Source organism: Humulus lupulus, chromosome 3, assembly GCF_963169125.1.
Source record: "Humulus lupulus chromosome 3, drHumLupu1.1, whole genome shotgun sequence".
Classification (NCBI taxonomy): domain Eukaryota; kingdom Viridiplantae; phylum Streptophyta; class Magnoliopsida; order Rosales; family Cannabaceae; genus Humulus; species Humulus lupulus.
Genome location: NC_084795.1, coordinates 258,448,585 through 258,473,706, shown reverse-complemented (window position 1 = coordinate 258,473,706; position 25,122 = coordinate 258,448,585). Strand labels below are relative to the sequence as shown.

Sequence of the window (25,122 nt, the reverse complement as noted above, 5' to 3'; positions counted from 1 at the left end):
GCATGCATGCCTTGTACTTGATGGTCATTCTCATATTTCAAAGATACACCTTTTCCTCAAGCATCCTTACATTTTACTAAGTACCTTTGACCGTTCTAAGTGCAAGAAAGCATTCTTAAGCATCCTTTCAAACATACACCTTTTCCTCAAGGATCCTTACATTTTACTAAGTGCAGGAAAGCTTGTGAGTCATTATAAATGATATAGTTAGTCATCTTCACCAATTCTAGCTTGAAATCAAATGATAATTGGGTCTTCACAAGTGTTCCTTGTATGCACACTCATGAGGTTTCAGACTTTACATATAATAAAAGCCATGACGAGGGTGTTTCGTGGATTCTCAGGTCAGCGAGGCAAGGTTTTTTCAGCATTTCAAGAAGACAGGGCCTCTCATAGCGAGGCCCTTTTCTTTGGGTGCACGTCTTGGGGAAGGCGTCCTCAACGTTCGTAGTCGTGTTGGGCCTCTTGGTGCCTAGGTGAGTCAAGCTTCTCCCTTATGAAAATTGGGTTTCACTATGCGAAGCCTTCGTGCACTCGGGTTTAGTGGATTAAAGCGTGGTGCCTAGAGGCGAGGTTGGCCTCACCTAGCGAAGCCCTCGTCCCTTCGTGCATGTGGAAGGTGCACTACAAGAAAAAAGGCTTTTAATAACACCAAAAATGTGTTTTAGTAAAACATACCATAACACTTTTTGATGTGTTAAGACCGACTATGTTATCGTAGGTCAGGGTACTTTACATAACACTTTATTATTGTTATACAGATGTGTTATTATACTGTCAACGATAATACACTTTCTGTGTTATTTTAATAAATAGATAAGTGTTTAATTATATTATTTATAGTCGATTATATAACACATTTCAATACTTATAAATTTGTGTTATACTACACTTTAGTATAACACATTATTTGTGTTACATAATGAAGTTTGCATAACAAAATTCTTTGCATAAAAAGTGTTATTGTAATAGATATTATAACACAATTTTTCGTATTATTTTAATATTTAGATAAGTTTAAATTCTCATTATATATTCATTTATATAACACTAATTTATTCTATTATATTTTAATTTTTTTATATAATTAAAATTAGCTTTCTAATATATACTAGCATCATCAAATGAACTTGATTTTCAAATAACAAAAAGTAAAAACATTCAACATTGTATTAACAATCCACAAATTAGTTTAAAACATTCAACACTGTCATCAACAACAAAATGTTATTTAAGTATTCAAGTAGTCTTAAATATTCAACATATTGAAAAGTGACTACTTTCAACACAAAATATTCTACAGCTGCCCAACACAAAGCCTTCAAAATTAAGTATCCTTTTCTATTTCGCTTGTCACATCTGCAAAATAAACAAAGAAATATTTTATTGTTATTATCTAGCATCACAAATTACTTCAAGAAAAATGCTATGGAAATTATATCCAAGAGAGGACACCACATACAAAATAATGAATTCACAACTACACCAAAGCAAACAAAGAAACCAAACACTAAATTATAAGACATTGGTTCTTTTTTGTGTATGAAAATGTACCTCTTGGAATAACTTTTTTAGAAGGCCATGCAACTGTGGAACCAACTGCTTCTTGTATTGTAAGCATCGCATTATTAGGATGAAATAAGTAAGATTCTGGTACAATATCAACATCAACCCATACTCGCATAAAGTCTGGTCCAAGAGGCTTTCCATGTAAAGTTATCTTTGGATCACTAGAATCCCAATGACCTTCAGCAACAATTACATCTGCCCAGTCAAGCAAGTAGTAAGCATTCTTCCCTTCTGTAAAGTTATGTCTTTTTTCTAGTGCAATACTCTACCAAAATGATTTTAAAGACAATATATTAGTTTCTGTATTTGTTCTTCTAAAATGAAAATTTAAAACAATAACAACTTTGATAATTTACCTTAGGGGACTGAATATTGTTTACGGTACATTGCGAGACTGTCCTTCGCTTGGTGTCACTTTACCGCCAACCTAAATATAAAACCAAGATAAGTTTCATTGGAAGAAAAGAAAACTAAGGTTTATAAGTGCAAGATAGAATTATCACCAAGTGTTCTTTAAGTAGATTCATCATTTCAGTAATTTTGAGCTTCATATTCTGTTGCTCTTCTTCTAACTTGGAGATCTTGTTATTACACATATTAACAACAGTTATCTTCGACCTTGTTACGCCTCTTCCGTGTTTGATTAAACGACCAGATTTTGGGTTACCAAACAATTTTGCCAAGGCATCCTCATCAGCGTTGTCTGTAGTTCCAGATTTTAGGTCTTCATGGAGAATCTCATTCAATGAACCCTGCATATAACTTAGTATAACTAATGTATGCATTATGGAAAATAAATATAAATTCACAAAAATTAAATGACTAATACTCACAAAAATATCAGATGTCGTTGGGTTTACAGGTTCACCATTCTTCTTGGTATGGGCTCTCCGAAAAGCATCGATTCTAGATATTTTAACATCCTCATTTTCTTTTTTCTACACAATACAACAATAGAGATTATAAAATAGAGACTACAATAATGGAAGCAAAAATACAAACAGTATAAAACTTAGTTATTACCATATCATCGATTGTTCGAGCATATCCTCTTCGACTTAAGGTGTGTGGAACAACTTTCTTTCTTCTCTCTTGGTATTTGACCCTTATATCCTATTTAATAAATAAGTAAAAGAGGCATAACTATATTTAATTTAACATCAACAAAGATAAAAGAGGCAGCAACATCACTTCTTACATCATATTTCTTACCAAATGTTCTTTACTAATTTTTTTGGCAACAAATGCTCTCCATTCTACATCACTTTTTATGCAATCCAGCTTTAAGGCTAGTCGTTCACTCTCATTTTTTGCATTGATAATATCCTTTACAAGTCTAGATTTCCCAGCTCTCCATAGTTCTGCCATCATTTCAAAGCACATCTTTTTTTTTCCAATCATCATGTAAGTCATATTGTGCCTACAATAGAATATAGAATAATATATTATATGTTTAAGTGTAGAGCTGAATATATAAAAAAAAAAATACAGTCATAAAACTTGTAATTCTACCTGAATAGATGCCCAAAGAACATCTTTCATAATTGGTGAAACTTTCCTCCGATCTGAAATAGTGTAAGGAACAACCTCTCGCACAAGAGCGCCCACAAAAGAAGAAAATTGCACTGAGTTAGTACCAACTAGTTGCCCTTTTTCATTCCAATTTATTATCATTATGTCATTTTTCCTCTTGGTAATATTTGCCAATGGAGTTTTTCCCCTTGTCTTCTTGGCTAAGTTCATTACATTCGCATCTACATCTTGAGGTATTTCTTCAATCTCAGTTTGATTCAGCTCATTGGTTGTTTTTTGTAATCTAACAGATTTTCTAAGAGGTTGTTCAAGTTCTATCTCAACCACTTCTTCACATTGTGCAGTAGACCCTTCTTCAAATTCTGCACCAACCCTTTCCTCATCAGCTATCTCTTCATGTTCCTCCCTTACTCCCTTTTCACAAACACTACCAACTACCTTATCTACTTCATAATTATGAGATCTTCTAGTTTTTGAACTTCCAAGTGACATCTCCATGTCTTCTACATCATCATTTGGATCTGGCTCTGTATTATAGACCATACGACGAGTTACTGCTCTAGTACTAAGAGCAAGTGGTGAGTCATTTACAACTCTAACAAGTGCAGAAAACCTACGAAGAGCACTATTTTGCTTTAAAACAGGGCTTCCAAGCAACATATCGTCAAAATCAGCTTGAATCTTCAATGATGCTTTTCACTTTTTGGCCACAAAATTGCATAAAGCACCTGGACGAAGGTGTTTTTTTGGAGATCTTCGTAATGTACTCAGTTTTTATTACAACTTGCTCAGAACAAACATTTCGCCACCTGAAAGCAGATCTAGCTGAACCCCCCATACTATCAAAAGCGACGTCTGAGGAATGTCTATTTCTGTATTTGGCCGTGACGGAAATTGCGGTTAGTGCTCTGTTAGTTCGAGAAGAAAATTGGGTGCAGAAACCCATGTATTATGTAAGTAAAAGACTTCTTGGAGCTGAATCCCAGTACCCATTGATAGAAAAGCTCGTGTTCTATATCATTGTTGCTTCAAGGAAGCTCAGGCCATATTCCGGTCCCATTTTATACACGTCTTAACTGATCAAGCTTTAAGGCAGGTTTTGAAAAAACCTTAAACGTCAGGACGTCTGTTGAAATGGGCCATCAAACTCAGCCAGTTTGAAATATTATATATGCCACGGACAACAATCAATAGTCAAGCCTTGCTAATTTTGTGGCCGAATGCACAGGTTTTCAGGACGAGCAAAAAAGAGAATCGAAGTAGGAATTGTGGAAAATCTTCGTTGATTGGTCATCTAATGAAAATGGATCAGGAGCAGGGATAATCTTAATCTCACCTGAAGGGCATCGATTCCATACAGCTCCCAAGTTCAGATTCGAAGCATCCAACAACAATGCCGAGTATGAGGCCTTATTACCAGGGTTCAGGGTGGAAAAAGAGCTAAAGGCAAAAGTCATCCAATGTTATAGTGATTCTTAGCTCGTACTCAATCAGATATAGGGAGAACACCAAGCTTGTAATGGCCCAACTATTTCTAAGACCTTGAATCATTAAAACTACTAGACATAGCTACTATTTTGATACAAACATAAGAAATAACATATCTTTATTGAAAACCCAAAATATTGTATCAAATATAAGACAATATAAAAAATATAAAATGTGATAGATATGGTATGGGATCCCATTGTTTATAAAACATAAAACATAAACTTTAATTCAATTGTTCAAAAACTAAGTGCAGAATTACAAAAGAAACATAACTCAAAGACTAAATAACGTCATCCTCGATCAACACGCAGTCCATTCATTCCATTCATCCTTAACATACAAGCCAAGCTACCATGAATCCTTCCGCCTTCCATATTCATTTTCCTACATCAAGCTGAAAATAAAGGAGTGAGCCTAATGCCCAGCAAGGAAAATCTACTAACAATCATATATCATAAATCATAAAAATAAGACTATATCATAAACACAAAACATATGACTATAAAAACATATATCAGATAGTTATACAATATTAATGGCCATTAACTCATTAACATTGAATGTGATAAACCATCTAGATCCTCTGTCTACTAATCGAGGTAGGTCAGATCACATAGTAGTATATGATAACCCATCTAGGTCCTCTACTAGTTGAGGTATGGTAAATCATAACTCTAAACCATGAAAATGATAAAAAATCTTGGGGTTTTCTATCTAAGCAACTATAAGCCCCAAATGACTAGAAGACATATTTATACATATATATACATATCATAACATAAATTATGTAATAGCATAAACATACATAACATAAACATATAAGCACATAAAATCTAACCTATTTTCCTTTACCAACAGCCGGGATATTTGGGAACAAGAACGGGATTAGAACACTCCTAAAAACAAACAGTAAGAATGGTGAGTTTCTCTAAAGAATAAAGATGAAATGAGAACTAAACCATCAAGAAGAAACTTACCAAGAAGAACCTTAAGTTTCAAGAAACTTATATACCTAATCAAGAATCATAAACAAGAGTTAGGATCTGAATAAAAGAAAACTAAAGAGCCATAAAGAACTGAACTTAGGGATAAGAATACCTTGAATGATCTTATGAATTGATCTAAACCTCAATAACGTAATCTCACTATATCTCACTTCCCAAGTGTTTAGAAAAGCTTAGAATTATAAAGCTTTAACCCAAAACCCAAGTGTATTTCTCTATAGTAATACTAGCAAATTGGAGGCTCTGAAGACTGCTTGAAGAATGAAGAAAATGACTGAGTACTAGGTCCTATATATAGAGTTCAAGGAGTGAAACTAACCCCTTCAAATTTGAATAAATAAATGATTATAAAATGAAAAATATTTGAATTTTCGTTCAACAGACGCCCAGAACTCGGTCAAAATCGTTCAAAGGCAGGTCGAAGTGGTTAAGGGTATTTTTAAATTAAAAAATCATAAACAGTCAAAAACACATCACTAGGGCCGATATATCGCCTACCCTGGGCGATATATCGGCTCCACCCTAATCCCGAGCTCCATTCGAACATTCGTGCAAAGTCAGCGTGTTTTCCATATCTCCCGTAGGCGATATATCGGCCCCTATAGCTGCGATATATCGACATACGTTAACAAGTGTCATGCTCTTAATGGTTTTATCTAAACCTTAGGTTATAATAAATAATATATCTAGGACCAACAATATTAATCAAACCATATGTTATAATTATTATTTCTAAACTATAGGTTAAACTTGTAAAATCCATAACTGTTCCCATGAGTTTCCAACTAAGTCCTGGCTTGAACCAAAATCCATGGAATCTAACATACTACAAACTAATACTAACTACTACTACTATCTAGCTAAGTAAATATTCCGGGACTCTACAATTCTCCCCTTCTTAAAAGAATTTCATCTCCGAAATTTACTTACCAAACAATTCCGGATACCGTACCTCCCGTTCAGAACTATTACTCCATAGGACCTTGACTATCGGAATACTCTTCACTACAACATTTTTGACCAACTATTACGGAAAAATATTACATAATTTTAGAAGGGTTATTAATATATGCAAATAAAAATACACTGAAATTGAAGATATAGCGCCAAATGAAAAGCAATAGGCGCCAAATGAAATTTCACTTAACAAATAAAAAAAAAAGCAAAATAAAAAATGAAGAAGGGTTTTCTCTTTTCTCTCTATTCTCTCATTGACACTGTTTGAATCCCTAATCTCTCTCAATCTCTTCCCTCTCTCCCTTAGGCCGAGACGCTTGATCTTTGAGCTTCCAACCCATTCCCCTTCATCTTGTTCTGTCTGAATAGTTGAGCCCAAACGGCATTCATCTCTGTTCTTGAAACCCGAAGCCTGTTCTGTGAGCTTGATCCCAGATGGCTCCATCTCTATTCATGAACCTAAACATCTCATCTCTGAGCTTGAATCCAAACACCTTCAAGCAGATTGAGCATGTAACAAAATCTGGAGAAATAGCTGGACCTCGTGTTTTGGAGCATATTATAGATGTTGTTCTATATTTGGAAGTTGGTACCTTTTTACATATATTTTACTAGAAAATTGATAATATCTTTAAATAATCGGTAGCTTTTTTTTTCTTCTTCATTTACCACACCTCTGGATCATTTGTTTTTTGCACATATTGTAATAAAGTTTGTAAGGTGAATAGATTTTGAATTGTATCTTTCCATTGCCGACCTTGATAAATGTTATATACCTTATTAGGGGGAGAAGTGTTCATCTCATCGTTTACTTCGATATGTGAAGAATCATTTAGGATCCATTGACGAGGTATGTATTTCTTATGATGTTCTATTAGATATTAACTATTCTACCGATACAATTTGGTGCTACCTATGCCAAGCTATTCCACTTGGAATGTTTTATGTTGTAATTTTTAATTACCTTCTCCATTTTCTGTTTGCACTTTGTAGCATTGTTAATTTTATCTTGATTTTTAGACTATCTTTTCTTAGATTCTCTTTTCTCTAACTTATTTATGTCTAATATTTTTTTTCACTAATCTACCTTGGGTGAGGTTAGAGATGATTGGAAGTCATTACTATGAAGCAAACTTGTTTTTGAGACTTAAGACTTATGTGCTGTTATACATTTGCAATACCCTTCCTTTAAACAACTTTTTGTCTTTCTCATTTAGATTTTAAATAATGGAAACTATTATGTATTGCTGCTTGTTGGACTTAGAAGTTTTTTGTTAGTTTCAAGTTTCAAGACCTGCACTCTTTAAAAATTACATATTCTTTTCCATTTTTGTGAAGGTAGAAAATTATTGTTTGGACAACTTACATTAATTTTGTTTCTGTGCTACCAGCTTGGAGTATTCGAAATGTCACAATTAGGATTGCAAGCAGTTTTAAATCCCAGTGAGGAGTATTCAGGCTTAGGTGTTTTAGCGGGTTTGGCTGTTGCTGTTACTATGGATGGATCTCGAAGTTTTCTTGTAGAGATTTAAGTATCTTTTCTATAGTTTGATGACATTATTGTTCCATGTTGGAGATTCTGATTTACATTTTGAAATGACAATGTCAAACTGGGAGCTTTTATCATTTTCATTTATATTTTATATTCTCCCACTTCCTTTGTAATCAGACAGTGATGAGGTTATTACATTTGAAAATTTTACCCTTTATTTATTTTCCCTATTTAAATAAAGTAATACGACAATAATAATTTCCATTGTGAAAGTGATTTTATGTCTTGTCTGTTAAGAGTGCTGCTCGGGAACTTCTTAAAGAGAAATAAGATACTCGTTCTTGCTAGAAAAACAGAAGCAAGCATTCTCAGAGTGGTAAAAATGTTAGATGAAAACTTAGGCTCTGTTTGGTTGGGGATAATGGAATGCAATCAAGAGAGGCCATCGTTCGACCACAACCGCTCGTGCAATTGAAGTCTTCCTCTCTTCTCCGGTGACTGGTCTCTTTCTTATTACTAGGCACAAAAAAGCCTCGAAAACAACACCTCAAGCACACTACATATTCCCTAGGTATGGAGCTCATCCCTTTCTCATATATGTTCATATCTCACGCCAGATTTGGAGGTTTTGGGTGTTGTGTATATATGTGAAATGAGATTCTTCAAGTAAGAGTTTGGATAGTTACTCATCATTTAATATTAAGTTTTTTGTTTAGAATTTCAAAATTTGGCTTCGGTCTCTTTCTCATGTAATTCAATCATTGCTCAAGGAAGTTATATCAATAGTTTCTTAGAGAGAAAATTAGAATCAACAACAGTATATTACTTGTTTATATGATAGTCATATTTTTTCTCTTCAAAAACAGAAAATTGACGATCTTTTGCAAAATTTTCAAACCAAACCAAATATTAATATATAGCTTAGCCTCTTAAGCTATATAGTTTTAGGCATTTCCACCATGCATAACAACCTAGTTGACAATACATAACTCAAGTTATTCCCACTTGGTAGATGTTGAATATTTTAGTGCCATTAATCACAAGGTTCTATACGATTACAATTTTTCATAGCCAAAAAAGCTTAACCATGGAATAATAATATGGGTTGAATTTTCACATCTTAAACTGAAACAAGTGGTCCTTTTGATCAATATTATTTTAGCTTTGGTATGCTCTAGTAAACTTCATCCGAAATAAGTGTTTGTTTGATGAGAAAATGAGATTTTGTCATTGTTATCTGACGGATATGTTGCTAGATTATGAAGCATATATTAATCTTGCCACAGTAACCCCTTAACCTTTTTATTGTATGAGAGATTAGCTATCTTCCTATTTTTTTAGTGTACACATTATATATATAATAATACTTGGGTTATAATCGGGTTTATGATTTTTTTTCCTAATTCAAATTATGTTTTTACTTGGTGTATATTGTGAGTTGTGTATAATTTCGATTGTATATTGATGGCAAAAGGACTGGCTAGTGATGGGTGGCATTCTCAGCTGTAGTAGTGGACAAAATTTTCCATCCATTGGAAAGTCCAAGAAATCCTCAATGCCTTCTGGCCAGGTCAAAAATTTGAATGCTGGAGGTAAGAAAGCTGAAACGACTCGGAGTTTTATTGAAAATACTTCTATTACTTGTATAAATAAATTAATGGTTGAATGGAGAGCTCCATGTGAGTGTTTATTGGTTGGATCATGGTGCTCTCAAATGTTAAGCTGTCAATTCTTATCTAATTTAACATTTGTTACAGCTTCAACAAGGCATTTTAGTATTACAGATGCTCATTTTATTGTTTTATATTTAATGCTTAGAGTTTTTTCTTCCATTTATAATACTCTCACTTGTTTTGATTTCTCATTTCTGTTGTAGGATTGTTTTTGTTCCCATAATTGATTCTGATTCAAATAATGGCCTAATCCCAACAATTTTCTATGGGTGAGCAATTTTGACAGAGTAAGAATCATGCAACTCTGACTAAGCTATGATTTGTTAACCAACCTCACTCTGTTACAGTTTGAATTTGTTCTTTTATTTATAAGTAACTAATGTACTGGGTCTTGGAAATTATGCCACTGATGATGATGATGATGATGATGAAATTCATATCTCTCGCTTCCCAAATACCAGGAATAAAAAGCTCCAGCATTCAAATTTTGAAAAATCTTCAGAAGACAAGCATGATGTTGGTGCAAATGGCAGTTTGGTAGCCCTTGTTGCAGAAAGGTGCACACAAGACACAACTTGTCATGCTCCCTGACACCTGGCAAGTCTAGAAGTAGATAAAGGTATTTTTGTGAGAGTTTCATTATATTTTACTTTTTTTGTAAAGTAGTTTTAAAAACAAAATTTGATAGTGATAAGAAGGTTGCGACTTAAGCTCCTTATAAGGAGGTTGTGAGTATTAGTAGACTCTATCTTTTGTTAGCTTCAAAATGATTTAGAGTGATAACTCGAGCACTTTAGCTTTACTTATTTATTTATTTATTTTATATAATTGATTATATCGGTACATATAGATAGTATCTTTCTCTCTTCTTACTATATATCTCTAATTCAATTGTTAATACTTATTGATTTCATGCATTGATTGCAGTCATGTTGCACCATGTTTAATGGTATACTTAAACTGAATTGAGTTGGCACATGTAAATGAAACCCTTTAGAATCTAAATAAATAAGCATTACTATATATAATGTAAATGTTATAAATCTAATACTAATAAAAAATGAGATTTATTTTGTACAAAAGTGTTTTAAAAAATGAGATTTCTTTTTACTGGTATATTTTGGTGTCATATTGGCTGAAAGTATTGTGATTGGATTAATGAAAAAATATGACAGTGGTTGAATTAGTATTTTGACTTGATACTGGATTGAACATTGGTATTTTTATTATCTTCCTATGGCAGAATTAGTGCCTTTATTCTCTTTTTAGATTAGTCTTTTTGGTACTGTAAAATAAGAAAAATTGAATATCCTTTTTTGTTTTCAAGTGTCTTTAGTTTTGCATTTTCTTGTAATTTTCATGTCTCTGTGAAGCAAGTACTCCATCCTTCTCCCTCTCTATGTAGTTTTCAGTGGAGGGATTTCTCAACTTTTTTTTGTGTCCAGGCTGACTCTATTTTCTCATTCTCATAACTCATTAGAGTAAAACTAACCCTCCAAAAAATTATTCTCATTTGTCCTCTTTTCAATTCCATTGTTGGTTATATATATAATATTTGACTGTTTTGTGAGATTTTTGGTTTGTAAAATATGATAGATATCATTAACCAATGTGTATTTTTTTCTTAATGCATTGTATGAATTGCCCAGTTCATATTGGGTTTTTGTTGTATTGATGCTTAAAAAAATGCATTTCAATCTATATCTCAAGGCATTAACGTAATTCCTTAGTATTAAAAATGCATAATTTATATGATGTATACTTGTGCATAATCTATATTTATAATCTTAACAGAAACCTTCTGGGGTACTATAGTATAGATTCTAATGTTCGAGCTGCTGATGCAGCTCTCACATTGAATAGGAGTGACGTAGCCGGGAAACGCATAAAACATGAACCAAGCTACCTTGGTAGAGCATGTCAGAAGTAAGCTTTCTTTCTTCCACTCGGTTGATGCCCTTATTTTCTTAGACATTCAGATTTCAAATGTTTATGAGTTTTATTGAATTAAGTAAATAAAAGTCATGGCAAATATAATATTCTATGATCTGGATATTGTTGATTAGTAACTACTAGCTAGAGAAGCTTTCTCTATTTATTTGTTTAATGATAACTATGTTCAAACTTAAGACACATTTGTAAATGAGAATGGCCTCAAAATTGAATCAGTATAGGAATTGAAATGGTATGATTTTTTCACCAAATTAGAGTGTTGGAATGATTTTCTTCCTGAATTGGTCTTACTGCAAGATTATTAGGCTCAATTACTTCCTGCTGTCTTTTTTTTCATTTTCTGTAGATCATTACCAAAAGTTTACACAATTTTTTTTTCTTTATTTATATATATATTTAAAAATCTAGTTGCATCTGTGAATCTGTTTGATATTTGTGTAATAACCTCTTGCTTTCTTTCTCTCTCTGTTTTTGTGAGTTGTTGTGTCACAGTTTGTACTTTTGGGCTCCAAAAAGATATCTAATTCAGTTTTATTATCATTATGTTTTATCATTTGGTTTGTGTTTTATCATGATACCATTTCGTTTTAAGAGTTTCACATTGGGCAGAATATACAAAATTTCTTTGTTTTCCTAGTAATTAAAGATAAATACAATAGTTATTTTATTTCTTCTTCTTTCCCTAAATCCCCCTAGCATGATGACAGTAATTTTGTGACCAACCCATTAATATCCGATACTTAGAGACATCATATTGTGTGTTATCATTTCCTGAATTGAATTGTGTATTCCTTGCCTTAAATATGTATATATTTTTAAATTTTCTTGTGATAAGTTTAAGTGTAAATGTTTTGCAGGTTGATCAGTTAGTATATAAATATTAAAAATATAAGATTCTATTTTTTGTCAAATTTATCTTATGATAATTTGCCAAAGCACTACTATCGAGAAATATAGGTTTTCATCACTAGTATCTTATTGGAAATATATATTTCTACTTTGGTATCTAAGTGCATAATTTGTAATCATTCTATCATTTTTATCAAGTAGACATCTCTATTGAAATGCCATTGATTTCCAAACCATTGCATATTGGAAAATTTAAGTCTTGTAATCTTTTCATATTCTCTATGAAATTAGGCACTCATGATAATTATCATGCAATCAAGGGAAACCATCCTTGACAATTGTTGATTCATTTTTTTGGGTAGTTCTATTTGTTCTATTTTACAGTTCACTATCAAGTATGAGTTTGAGTATTATTCATTTAATTTCTTATGTAGTTGAGCAAGTCGATGTCACAATGGAAACAAGAGCATATTGAATCAACTTTTTGTATGTACTCTTTTAGTTTACTATTAACTATAAGTTGAAGCATTAAGTATTTAAATTTTTTTGTAGTTAAGCAAATGGACTCACAACAAAGGCAAGTGCACAAAGGATGATGAATTGAAGAATGGAGCAAGTTTCATGCATGGTTTACTTTTGTGTATCTTGTAGTGTTTCTGTTTTTCATTTTTGAAGTAAAAAATGTTCAAGATTATAAAACTTTATTATGTTATGCTTTCAAACTTAAACTAGAACTATGATCTTATGAAGTAGACACATTCATGGTTTGAATTAGTTATTGTTTAATGTAATACTTATGTTTTATCAATCTATTGAGAATTACATTTTATGATTAATTTTGATTTTTTTTATCAAATTACAATAATGAAAATCTTTTAATTAAAAAAAAACCTTACAAGTATACTTATCAAAATAAAATTTAAAATATGTTATCCACACTAAAGTAACAAAATTTTATTACTAGACTTTTAATATGTTATGATTTAGAAACATATTATAAGCATAACAAATCGTTATGATTTATATAATATAACAAACTAAAAACGCTATCAAAATAATCAAATGTAACAGTTGAAAAGTGTTATGCAAAAAGTATAAGATTAAATGCCAAATTTATAACCAAATACTCTAACTAAATGTTATTATTTGAATATTATAGCAACTAAAAATGTGTTATTGAATATTTTAAGATAACATCGAACTTAACATTCAAATACTGTTATAGAAAAGACGGGACTTTTAATAACAGGGGCTATGTTAGCGGTTCCAGAAGTGTTATCAATACTGCTAGTTAGCAGTTTTTAAGTGTTATGAATACTATTTTTTTCTTGTTGTGTTTAGACCATAATTCTCTCATCCCCCTATCTAGGATGCTAACCGGTCATTCCTCATAACTCAAGACTTTCTTGAGTGCTATCATATCATACTTAAGGATGTGAGATGGGTCTGACACATATCTACGCAGCATCGAGAAGTGGAACACATTGTGGCTATCTGCTAGAGTTGGCGGTAGGACTAATCTATATGCAACTGTTCCTGCCTTGTCCAATATCTCAAAAGTACCTATAAATTGGGGACTAAGCTTGCCTTTCTTCCAAAACCGCTGCACACCTTTCATAGGAGATATCTTTAGGAAGACTTGATCTCCAACATTGAATTCCACATCACGCCACTTGGCATTCGCGTAACTTTTTTGATGGCTCTGAGCAGCGAGCATACACTTTCTAATCAGCGCTACTGCATCCTGAGCTTCTCTAACAGCTTCGGGTCCAAGAAGTTGCCTTTCTCCTACCTCGTCCCAATGTAAGGGCGATCGATGCCTTCTTCCATATAACAACTCATAGGGTGCCATCCCGATCGTTGAGTGGTAGCTATTGTTGTAGGAGAACTCTATTAGTCGCAAATACTTACTCCATGATCCTCTGAAGTCATGTACACAAGGGTGCAACATATCTTCTAGAATATGTATGGTATGCTCGAACTGACCATCAATTTGAGGATGAAATGCCATACTAAGACTTAATTTGGTACCCATGGCTTGCTGCAAGCTTCCCCAAAATCTCGATGTAAACACCGATCCTCTATCGGATACTATGGTCTTAGGGATTCCATATAGTCTTGCTATTTCTTGGACATAAACGTTTACATACTGATCTGCTGTGTACATAGTCTTAACAGGCAGGAAGTGAGCTGACTTGGTTAGTCTATCTACTACTACCCAAGCTGAGTCGTGCTGCTTATTTGTTCGTGGTAGTCCTGTCACGAAATCCATGGCTATGTCTTCCCACTTCCATTCTTGAATACTAAGAGGTTGCAATAAGCCTACAGGCTGCTGATGCTCTGCTTTCACTTGCTGGCATACTAATTATTTAGACACATACTCCGCTACATCTTTCTTGATTCTTGGCCACCAATACAATGCCTTAAGGTCGTGAGTCATATTTGTTGACCCTGGGTGAACTGAGAATGGGGTATTGTGCGCTTCTTCTAAAATATTCATCTTAATCCCTTGATCATTCAGCACGCATACCCGATCCATATACCTCAAGAACCCCTACCTTGATATCGAGAAATCTGTGGCCTTGCCTTATTTAACTGCAGCTATGTGAGATACTGATGTGTCATCATGCCCTTGCCCGATCCGTATATCTTCTAACAGACTCGACTGGATGGACAAGTTAGCCAGTTGACCAATGACTACTTCTATTCTGGCATTGATCAGCTCTTGCTGAAGTGGCTTTTCTATTCCAGCTAACGCTGCTAGACTTCCATAACTCTTCCTACTTAGCGCATCAGCAACTACGTTTTCCTTTCCTGGGTGGTATAGGATTTCACAGTCATAATACTTCACTAATTCTAACCACCTACGCTGCCTCATGTTGAGCTCCTTTTGTGTGAAGAAATACTTTAAGCTTTTGTGGTCCGTATAAATCTCACACCGTTCTCCATAAAGAAAATGGCGCCAGATTTTCAATGCAAAGACCACCGCTACCAATTCCATATCATGCGTTGGATAGCGTTGCTCGTATTCCTTCAGCTTTCTTGAGGCGTAGGCTATCACTTTATCATTCTACATTAGCACACAACCCAAACCTTGCTTTGACGCATCACAGTACAGTAAAAACTTGTCATTGGGTGTCGGTACACAAAGTACTGGCGCTAAGCATAACTTATCCTTAAGCAACTGGAAGCTTTCTTCACACTTATCTATCCAGTTGAACCTTTTTTGTTTTCAGGTCAAGTTGGTAAGTGGAGTTGCTATCTTAGAAAAGCCCTCTACAAACCTCCGATAATAACCTGCTAGCCTCAAAAAACTTCTTACCTCCGACGCGTTCTTAGGTCTTGGCCAATCCTTCATAGCCTCTACTTTAGCTGGGTCTATAGCAACTCCATCCTTGGATACTATGTGGTCAAGAAACGCTACTTGTGAAAGCCAAAATTTTCACTTCTTGAACTTGGCGTATAGTTAATGCTCTTTCAGTCCCAACATGGTCATCCTTAAATGTTCCTCGTGCTCGACTTCATCCTTTGAGTACACCAAAATATCGTCGATAAATACTACGATGAATTTGTCCAAGTAATCCTTGAAGACCCTATTCATTAAATCCATAAATGCAGCTGGAGTGTTGGTAAGACCAAAAGACATAACCAAGAACTTGTAATGTCCATATCGAGTTCTAAAAGTTGTCTTAGGAATATCCTCTTCCCGCACCATGAGCTAGTGATACCCGGACCGTAAATCGATCTTAGAAAACACGGTTGCTCCTCGGAGTTAATCAAACAAGTCGTTGATTCGGGGTAGAGCGTACTTATTCTTAATCATCACCTTATTCAGCTCACGGTAATCTATACACATCTGCATGCTTCCATCCTTCTTCTTCACAAATATAACTGGTGCTCCCCATGGCGAATGACTTGGTCTAATGAAACCCAAGTCTAAGAGTTCTTGTAGTTCCGTCTTTACTCCTTAAGTTCAGTAGGTTCCATCCAGTATGGTGCCTTTGAGATAGGCTCAGTGCCCGGTACTAGTTCGATTGTGAAGTTAATTTCCCGAGTTGGCGGCAACCCTGGTAAGTTATCAGGATATACTTCTGGGAATTCGTTTATGATGCGGACGTCTCAAACCTTTAGTGGTATTTCCTTTACCACATTCATGACGCTGGCTAAGAACGCGTGACATCCTTTTTCTATCATCCTCTGAGCTTTGAGAGATGAAATATGCGGCGTACGTAGTCCTAAAAACTTTCCCATAAAGCATAGTGTCTCACCATCAGGATTCTCGAATGTCACTTGCTTGCGTCTACAGTCGATGGTTGCGCCATGCCTTGCTAGACAATGCATGGACAGTATTACATCAAAGTCTTTATTTTCTAGTTCTATCAGGTTTCCATCTAGTTCTACATCTTCAATTTTGATCGGTATGCCTTGTACTATCCGTGATGATAGGACTACTTCACCCAAAGGAAATTCTATCACAAACCTAGTTCTAAATCTTTCACAAGGTTTGTCTAATTTCTCTATCATTCCTAACGAGATATACAAGTGTGTGGCTCCTGAATTAAATAATACTAAAAATACATTATTGAGGATAGGAATCTGACCTGTGGCCACTTTATTACTAGCTTCAGCTTCTCCTTGGGTCAAGGCAAAGACTTTGGCAGGAACCATATTGTTGTCCTTTTTCTCTTCTTGCTTGAGCTGGGGACATTCTTTCTTTCGGTGATCTTCCTGACCACAATTGTAGCATCCCTTGGTGTTTGCACGACACTCACCAGGATGTTTCTTTTGGCACTTAGAGCACTGCGGGTATTCTTCATAACCCGACACTCACCAGGATGCCTTCTCTTCTGACCATTATTGTTGCTATGTTGATGGTTGTTGTTGTGGAGGTTGTATTTGACAATTCTGAGGTTGACTCTGCTTTTTAGGCCCAGGCTTACTGACCTCCTCCTTACTAACATTCACCTGAAGCCTTTCTACTGATATAGTCATTTCTAGAACATCAGAATAAATAGTAGTTCCAGGGTTTTCTAGCTAAACCCCTAGCTCAATCTTTGGTCTAAGTCCTCTTACAAATTGGGTAATCCTCACAAAATTGGTTGGGACCAGCTCTACAGCAAACTTGGCTAGTCGATCAAGATATCGAGCATACTCTACTACCGATAAGTTACCCTATTTCAGACCGGTGAACTCCTCAACCCTTGTAGCGATGGCAGCCGAGTTGTAGTACTTCTTGTGGAACAGCTCCATAAATCTTGTCCATGTCATGGTGATAACGTCCTGAGTCTGCTGAACTAGGTCCCACCATATTCTAGCATCTTTCTTTAAAAGAGACAAAATGCAGGATATGCGATCCGCTTTGTCGAGGTTCATGTGCGCTAGGATCGGCTATACATTTTTGAGCCATTCTTCCGTCTCGAAGGGATTCATTGTCCCTTCAAAGTTTGGAGGGTGTTGCTTACAAAACCGCTCGCAGATTGACTCCATGTACTGAGCTGGGTAAGGCGTATAGTTCTCCATTGGCTATCCCCCATAAGGACATACTTGTTGGGGTGCTTGAGCCATTTGCTGAGGCCGCGGTTGCGGCTGAGGCTAAGGCTGAGTCTATAGCTGCAGCTGGGCCTGCTGTCACTGTAGCTGCAGTAATTCCTCCACTTGTTGTCATATCTTGACAAATTTTGCGGTGTTGTCAACCGACGGCGGCAGTTCACTTCTGTTAGCAGTAGTATTGGTAACATGCGCTCCCCTTCTGCGAACTGGAGGGGCTTCAGTACTCTCATGGGCGATGCTAGAGGCATTGTTGTTTATGCGTGCAGACCTTCTGAGCGACATCTTCAGCAAAGTTCTAGCAGTCGAGAAAAACATGTTAGAACTTACCCTATTAGGCTCTAAGGCAAAACTTAGGCTAAGCAAACATAACTCAGACCTATTGTTATAATTTCTTATTAAAAAATTATATAAGCCTTCCTTATAATTAGGGTGTGTTTCTATACTTAGAAAAATAAGTCATCTTTATTATTTCCTAAGTCTGTTTCTAATCATCGTATATGACTTAATTCTCAGGCTCAAAACTTTTCGCTGTTCCAAAGTTAACCATATTGAGGGAGGGCTGGGATCAATAAAATCGTTCCCACTACTATGGCCCCTTAACTCTCAATATAGAACCTGGTCCATTGATTTGTATCCACCCTCACCGAACTTGGTAATTATTTATTAAATTTATTATTTATTATGATTGTAAAAAAAATCAAACTCATACATGTCATTCAAAAATAACAATAATATTCATTTGGAAAAAGGTTTTCACTAAGTACAATCATAAATGCAAAGATAATAAATAAATAAACTAACATAACTAAAAATCAGGATCTTCTACATCTGACCCTTCATCTAACATATCATCATTATCTTGAGCCTCAAAATTTCCTCGGGGAAAATTCATAAGGATTCTATGTTTTTGCTCATTAGTGAATTGAAATTCCAACTTAGAGGAGAACCTAAGTATGAGAAAACAATATCTCATAGCTACCGGTAATTCATCTTCATCATCTATAGTCTCCCATATTTCTTCTAAAGTTGATATTACAGAAGGATAATCTTTACAAAGCTTAATTACTATTACATATTGTTCTGTAGCTCTCATCATGATTTGCGTATTAGTTTACACTACAAGAAATCATGTTTTTAGCTACAAAAGTTTTAGCTACCAAATATTTTTGGTAGCAGTTAATTACCATTTGCTACTAAATTTTTGTAGCAAAATGATTTAGTAGTAAATTCTAATCATACAATACCAGATATTATTGCTACCAAATATTTTGGTAGCATATTTATATTTTCAGCTACCAATGTTCTTTTGTAGCTAATATCATTGGCACCAATGAATAAATTTGCTACTAAATTTTGGTAGCAAAATGATTTAGTAGCAAATTATAATTAAATGATACTAAATTCGTCTGCTACCAAAATATTTGGTAGCATATTTATATTGTCAGCTACCAATATTTTTTGGTAGCTAAAATTAAATATTAGCACCAAATATAAAATTGATGCATTTTATATGATTTTATTTCTGTTTTTTTCCCATTAAGTGATCAATTCTTTGGTAGTAGAAATAAATTTATTACTACTAAATTATATCATATTTTGGCACTAGCAAATAAAATATTTCTTGTAGTAGTATTTTTGCTACAAAAGTATTGGTAGAGAAAGTACACAATAAAAATTATAATGTAAAAAATATATAAGAATACCAAACATAAAGTAATTAAATTTAGATTTGTGTTATGGACTCTCAACAAATTAATAATATTTTAATTCGTAAAATAATTTTATTTTTTAAAAAATAAGATCAAGGTAAAAAAAAACTAACTAAATATATATGGACAAAATCAAAAGATAAAATTAAAAATATCATAAGTACAATAACAAACTCGAAGGAAAATAAAAGTAAGAAACTACATAAGTCATGTATAGAGATGCATATAACTTTCCTAAAACAAAAATATTGCATTGAACCTATGGCAAGCCTCAGTTAAAAAATGCAAAATGAAAAATCCAATGGGAAAAAGCCTCTTGGGGGAAAAAAGAGCATAATGACTATAAAACTATTCAAAATAAATAAAAAACTAGAACCACAAAACTCTTTGGATACAACTTTTGAAAATGAAAATTGGAGAAGGAACTATAGTATTGCTCATTGGAATTAGTCAACCAATTCTATGAATTCGTCAGCCCACTCCACTCGAATTTGATCAATATTTTGTTTTGTGTAATCTTTCATCTTCTCTTTGCACTGTAATAAATAAATGTAAGTAATAATGAATATTAGTCAATTGTATAATATAATAACAAAATATTCTATTTCAATAGTATTTATATACATCTTACATGAGTAGTTAACCAATTGATAAGTCTAGGATTCATGCAAAAGTCATGCATATATGTCATTACATAATATCCACACTCAATATTCGATGGTTGTTGAGGATACTGCACAAATTCATAAAATGTAAATGACAAGATTAAACGATATTGATAATTTAAATTTTCAATACAATATTATATTGTAATATTTTAAAGTAACTATCAAATGTAATATATATTATGTGATATTATTTTATAACTTACCTTTATAGATTTCCATGTAATCTCTTTTGGTTGCCTATTTTTGGAGGTATTGTAGTAATCAAAAGCCCTAATAAAGAAATAAAATATTTAATAATAAATTTAAAGTAAAAATTAAATAAGACTAATCCATATCACTATTTAACTTACATTGCCATTAGACTTTTAATTTCGTTTCGTGGGGGTAGTCTAATTGGATCAAGCCAATAACATGTATCACGCAATGGATCAATGATTACTGGCATCCAATGATATCTGCTAACCATAAAATACGATATTGTATATAAATTAAGATATTGATAATGTAATTAGTTAAATAAATAAATAAATCTTACCCAATATGAATAGGAAGCAACCAAAATTGTCCTGTTTCTGTGTCTTCCAAGCGATTTGCCATTGATATTGCATTTTGTGTTTGACACTAATCCAAAGCCAAAGTTGGATGAAAGAAACGAAAATATTGTGCTCGATTTTCTTTTTCGAACTTTCGATGTAAGATCCTAAATATTACAATTGAATTTGTAAGACAAATAATGTTATTTTGTGCATGAGAATTATGTGAAAGGTATTTCTTTTTTACCTGATCCAAAATGTTATACAAGGAGCTCCAATCTCTGTCATGGTGCCAAGGTGAATCACATCTTCAGGTGAAATAAATAAATATTGATCACTATCCAAAATTTTTGGGTCCATGGCAATACGAAATGTGTGTGAAGGTTCATAAAGTCGAACAGCTAGTAATACAGCTTTTACAATCTTTGGAGCATCCTTGGGCATCTCAAATTGAATCGGAGATTTTTGCACTTCCTTTAAACTTGTGGAGGATGTATTGAGAGTTTGTGAAGAAGAAGGTTGATCTTTTCCTTTACATGGTTCCAGTTGCGGTGAAAGACTATGTTGTTTATTCTGAAACAAAATATAAAATTAATAATTGATTAGAAAAAAACATCATAAATTATATGTAATATTGGGTTTAAAATTTAAAATTTAATGAAACCATTGATGGAGGAGGTGTGATTTGTGACTCTAATGCTCTTTGTTCTAATAATCGACTTTGTTGTGATTCGTAGAACTTCTCCATATTCTCTTGAACAATTCTTGCAATGTTGTTATTTTGTTCGTTTTTAAGATCTTCAACGATTTTCTCTAATTTCTTCAAACGTTCATCTTCAATCTCTTCACGTTTGGATGATAACTGGGTTGACATCTTCTTTCCGGGTATAGGACCAAAACCTCGTAACCAACCATATTTTTCTTCGCCTAAAACTTGCCTGTATATAGCAGCCTCATCCACTACTAGTAACAATCCATCTTCAAATTGAATGAGTTTCTCTTTTCGTAACTCTACCATTTCCTTCTACAATAACAACAAAATAATAGTGTAATAGTTTTACAAAATTTAGAAGGTAAAAATTCATAATTTTTAAAAGTCAAACATACATATTTGTCCTCGGCTATTCTGTGGGTCCACTCATTCTTACTTGTACAATGAGTTTTTCGAAACATTTCAATCTCTCCAAACTTCATTGTTTCTTGTTGTACTTTGTCATCCATTATTTGATTTGATTTCTGTAATGCATTTAAATAATTAATAACATTAAATATAATAAAATTACAATAATATTATGCCAAATATATGTTTACCTCCTCATGTAAATACTGAATAAATGACTTAGTTCCACCAGAATGCATAAAAGAAACACTTGATCTATTTTTTGACCCTGCAATTGACTTTTTCTACAAAATAATTTTCATGTGAGTTTTAAGAATTAAAAATTATGAAATGTGTACAAATAATTCAAGAAATGTAGGATACCTTCCATTCTTCGTTAGAGAAACATTTATTGCACATACATTGCCAATGTTCATCTCTTAGCACTAATTTCATAGGCCGATTTTCCAATGGATTCTTACCTTCTATGATGATATTCTTGTACTCTCTGTGACAATTATTACGATAATCTTTATAGCGCTCTGAACAATAGTGATTGCAAATAGTTTCAAGATATGGATCTTTTTTAAAATCCATCTCGAATACATCCTGCAAAAAGAATTTTAAAAAATAAATTGTCATGCAAAAAATATTATAAAATAAGTATGGTAACATAAACATACCATTACGAGCATATACGACTTTCTTATCTTCTGGAGGAACTTTAGCCCATCCACTATACTGAAGTGGAGCATGATGGCGTACATTTACACCAACAATGTTCGCAAATGCAGTGGCATGCGTCCCATGAACTCGAAGTTCTCCTTTTTTATAGGAAATCTTTAACTTACTTGCGTCATCCTTTAATAAGCGTCTGACACCATCCCCACGAGTAGGGCCACGAGTTCTCTTCCTTGATTCTGTCAAATAATTTTTATATTACTTATAATCATGTAACGCCCTACTTCCTTAGAGCCGTTACTAAGTGAGTTTTTAAGACAAAACAGTGTGCAATGAACTCGCTAACCGAGGTTTTGAAACAAAAGTGTGACTAGTTAAAAGTTAAGGCTGTAATCTTTAAAAATGCGTTGTTTCAATAAAAAGTTCGAGTAATAGACATTTGGGATCCCAAAAAAATGTTTGAAAGCTATTTACATCTTGAAATAAGGTTACAGTTGATCAGTTCTAAAATCATAAATTATTACAGCCATTTTCAAATAAACCCCCAACCAAAGCAGTCGGGCAGGCCAAACATGTACGCGTCGCTTCACGCTCTCCGTACTCATGGTTGATTGACTCAGTCCCTGCTTCTACCTGCCACACGGAGCACCCGTGAGCCGAAGCCCAGCAAGAAAACCCAAATAACACTTAACATAAGCAAATCAAATAGCTGTCATAATTCACTGACACATAGGAAAAACCATCATAATAAACAAGTACGGCCATGCCGCCCCCAAGGCCTTACCAAAGCCTGGAGTTTCGGTTCTCACCGCGAGGATAACTCATGTATCCCTTGGGTCCCACCCTGAATATAAGCATCCCATGTGCTGTGTATTACTTTCGGCCCCACGGCCGCCTCGACTTACACCGTACTCGGCCCCACGGCCGCCCCGGCCTACGCCGTACTCGGCCCATGCCGTTCAATTCATCATAATCACACATATAGTACATTCAAAATAAACATTCACACACATCACGGTTCATTTAAGGTTAAGCATTTGCACGTAATACAATCCGGGGCCATGCCCTACAATCACACAGTGGGCCATGCCCTAATCTCGGGTGTTACGGTTTTCTTACCTGCATTCCGAGCCTCCTGATGCACTAAAGCCGCGAGCACGGTCCTCAAGCACGAGCCTCACCAATAACCTAGTCACAACACACAAGAAATATCCCTCAACACTAATCAAATCAAAAACCGCCTCCCGGGACCAATCCCACACTCTCGGGACTCCTAAATCCCTAAAACAAATCATCGGAAACATCCCCCGAACCCCCGGAGCAAAAGCTGAAAAATGCAATTTTTCCCCTCCTGAAAAAGGCGTAGCGCCGCGGCGCTACCCGCAAGGGCCGCGGCACCTAGCGAAGTCAGAAAGCCCCCTGACTGATAACAGCCTCGCGCCGCGGCGCCCAAGAACAGGGCCGCGGCGCTCCTTCGCGAACCCAGAAAAACTGGGTTTTTCCTCTGCATTTCCTCATCCAAAACACACCCAATTCAACCCAAACTCACACCTAAGCCCCAAAATCAATTAGAAACTTCATATGAACAACTTAACAACCTATAGGCACTAGGTTCAAGCTCAAAACACAAACATACCCAACAATCCACCCTTAGATTGCAAAAATCAGCAACACCAAACTCAAACACTAAAAACTTAACTCAAGCTATAGATTTCACAATTCAAAACAGACATCAAACTTAAATGCTCAAAACCCATACCTCAAGTAGAGAATCCACCCTACAAGCTCCCTTGATTCACCTCCTAAGCTCCCACTTCAGCCCATTTTCCTCTTCTTCTTCTTCTTCATCTTCTCATTGCCCTAACTCTCCTTCTCTTTATGTTTTAGCAAAGCCATCATATAACCCAAATGCCCTAACCGAACCCCTTAAATCCCAGCTGAAACTTGCCTATAACCCTTGCCAAAAGACCCTTTTACCCTTTCCTACTAATCTTCCTTAGCTAAACCTTAAAGGACACTTAAGTCTTTACACTTCATTTCAATTCTATCACTTTTTACCTTAAAACTTGTTACCCACAGCAGTAACTAATGGTTACCCAGGTTACTAAATCTCCAATAACCATTACCCGCTAAATCTCAACTTAACCATAAAATTCCCAAAGTACCCCTAGGCTCCTCCCGAGCCGGGTATAGAAATCCCGTTGTGACTCTTAAGTTAACCAGCTCTTTAGGACCGTCTCGGCACGTGCATCACAATAATAAAACCACACCCACGTGGTACAATTCACCGAATACAATTATCACATATCAATACAGTTATGCCCAACATGGCCAAAATTACAATTACGCCCTTCTAACACG

The 25,122-nt window shown here is 34.6% G+C and overlaps 1 long non-coding RNA gene across 1 annotated transcript; it reads right to left on the bottom strand.

Moving 5' to 3' along the window:
* Window positions 1-1,120: 1,120 nt before the first annotated feature.
* LOC133821616 (uncharacterized) lies at window positions 1,121-1,826 on the bottom strand. The gene is made up of 2 exons (XR_009887708.1): window positions 1,555-1,826; window positions 1,121-1,359 (listed from the first exon to the last, which is right to left on the bottom strand). It is a non-coding gene; the product is annotated as an uncharacterized LOC133821616 (long non-coding RNA).
* Between the last annotated feature and the right edge of the window lie 23,296 nt (window positions 1,827-25,122).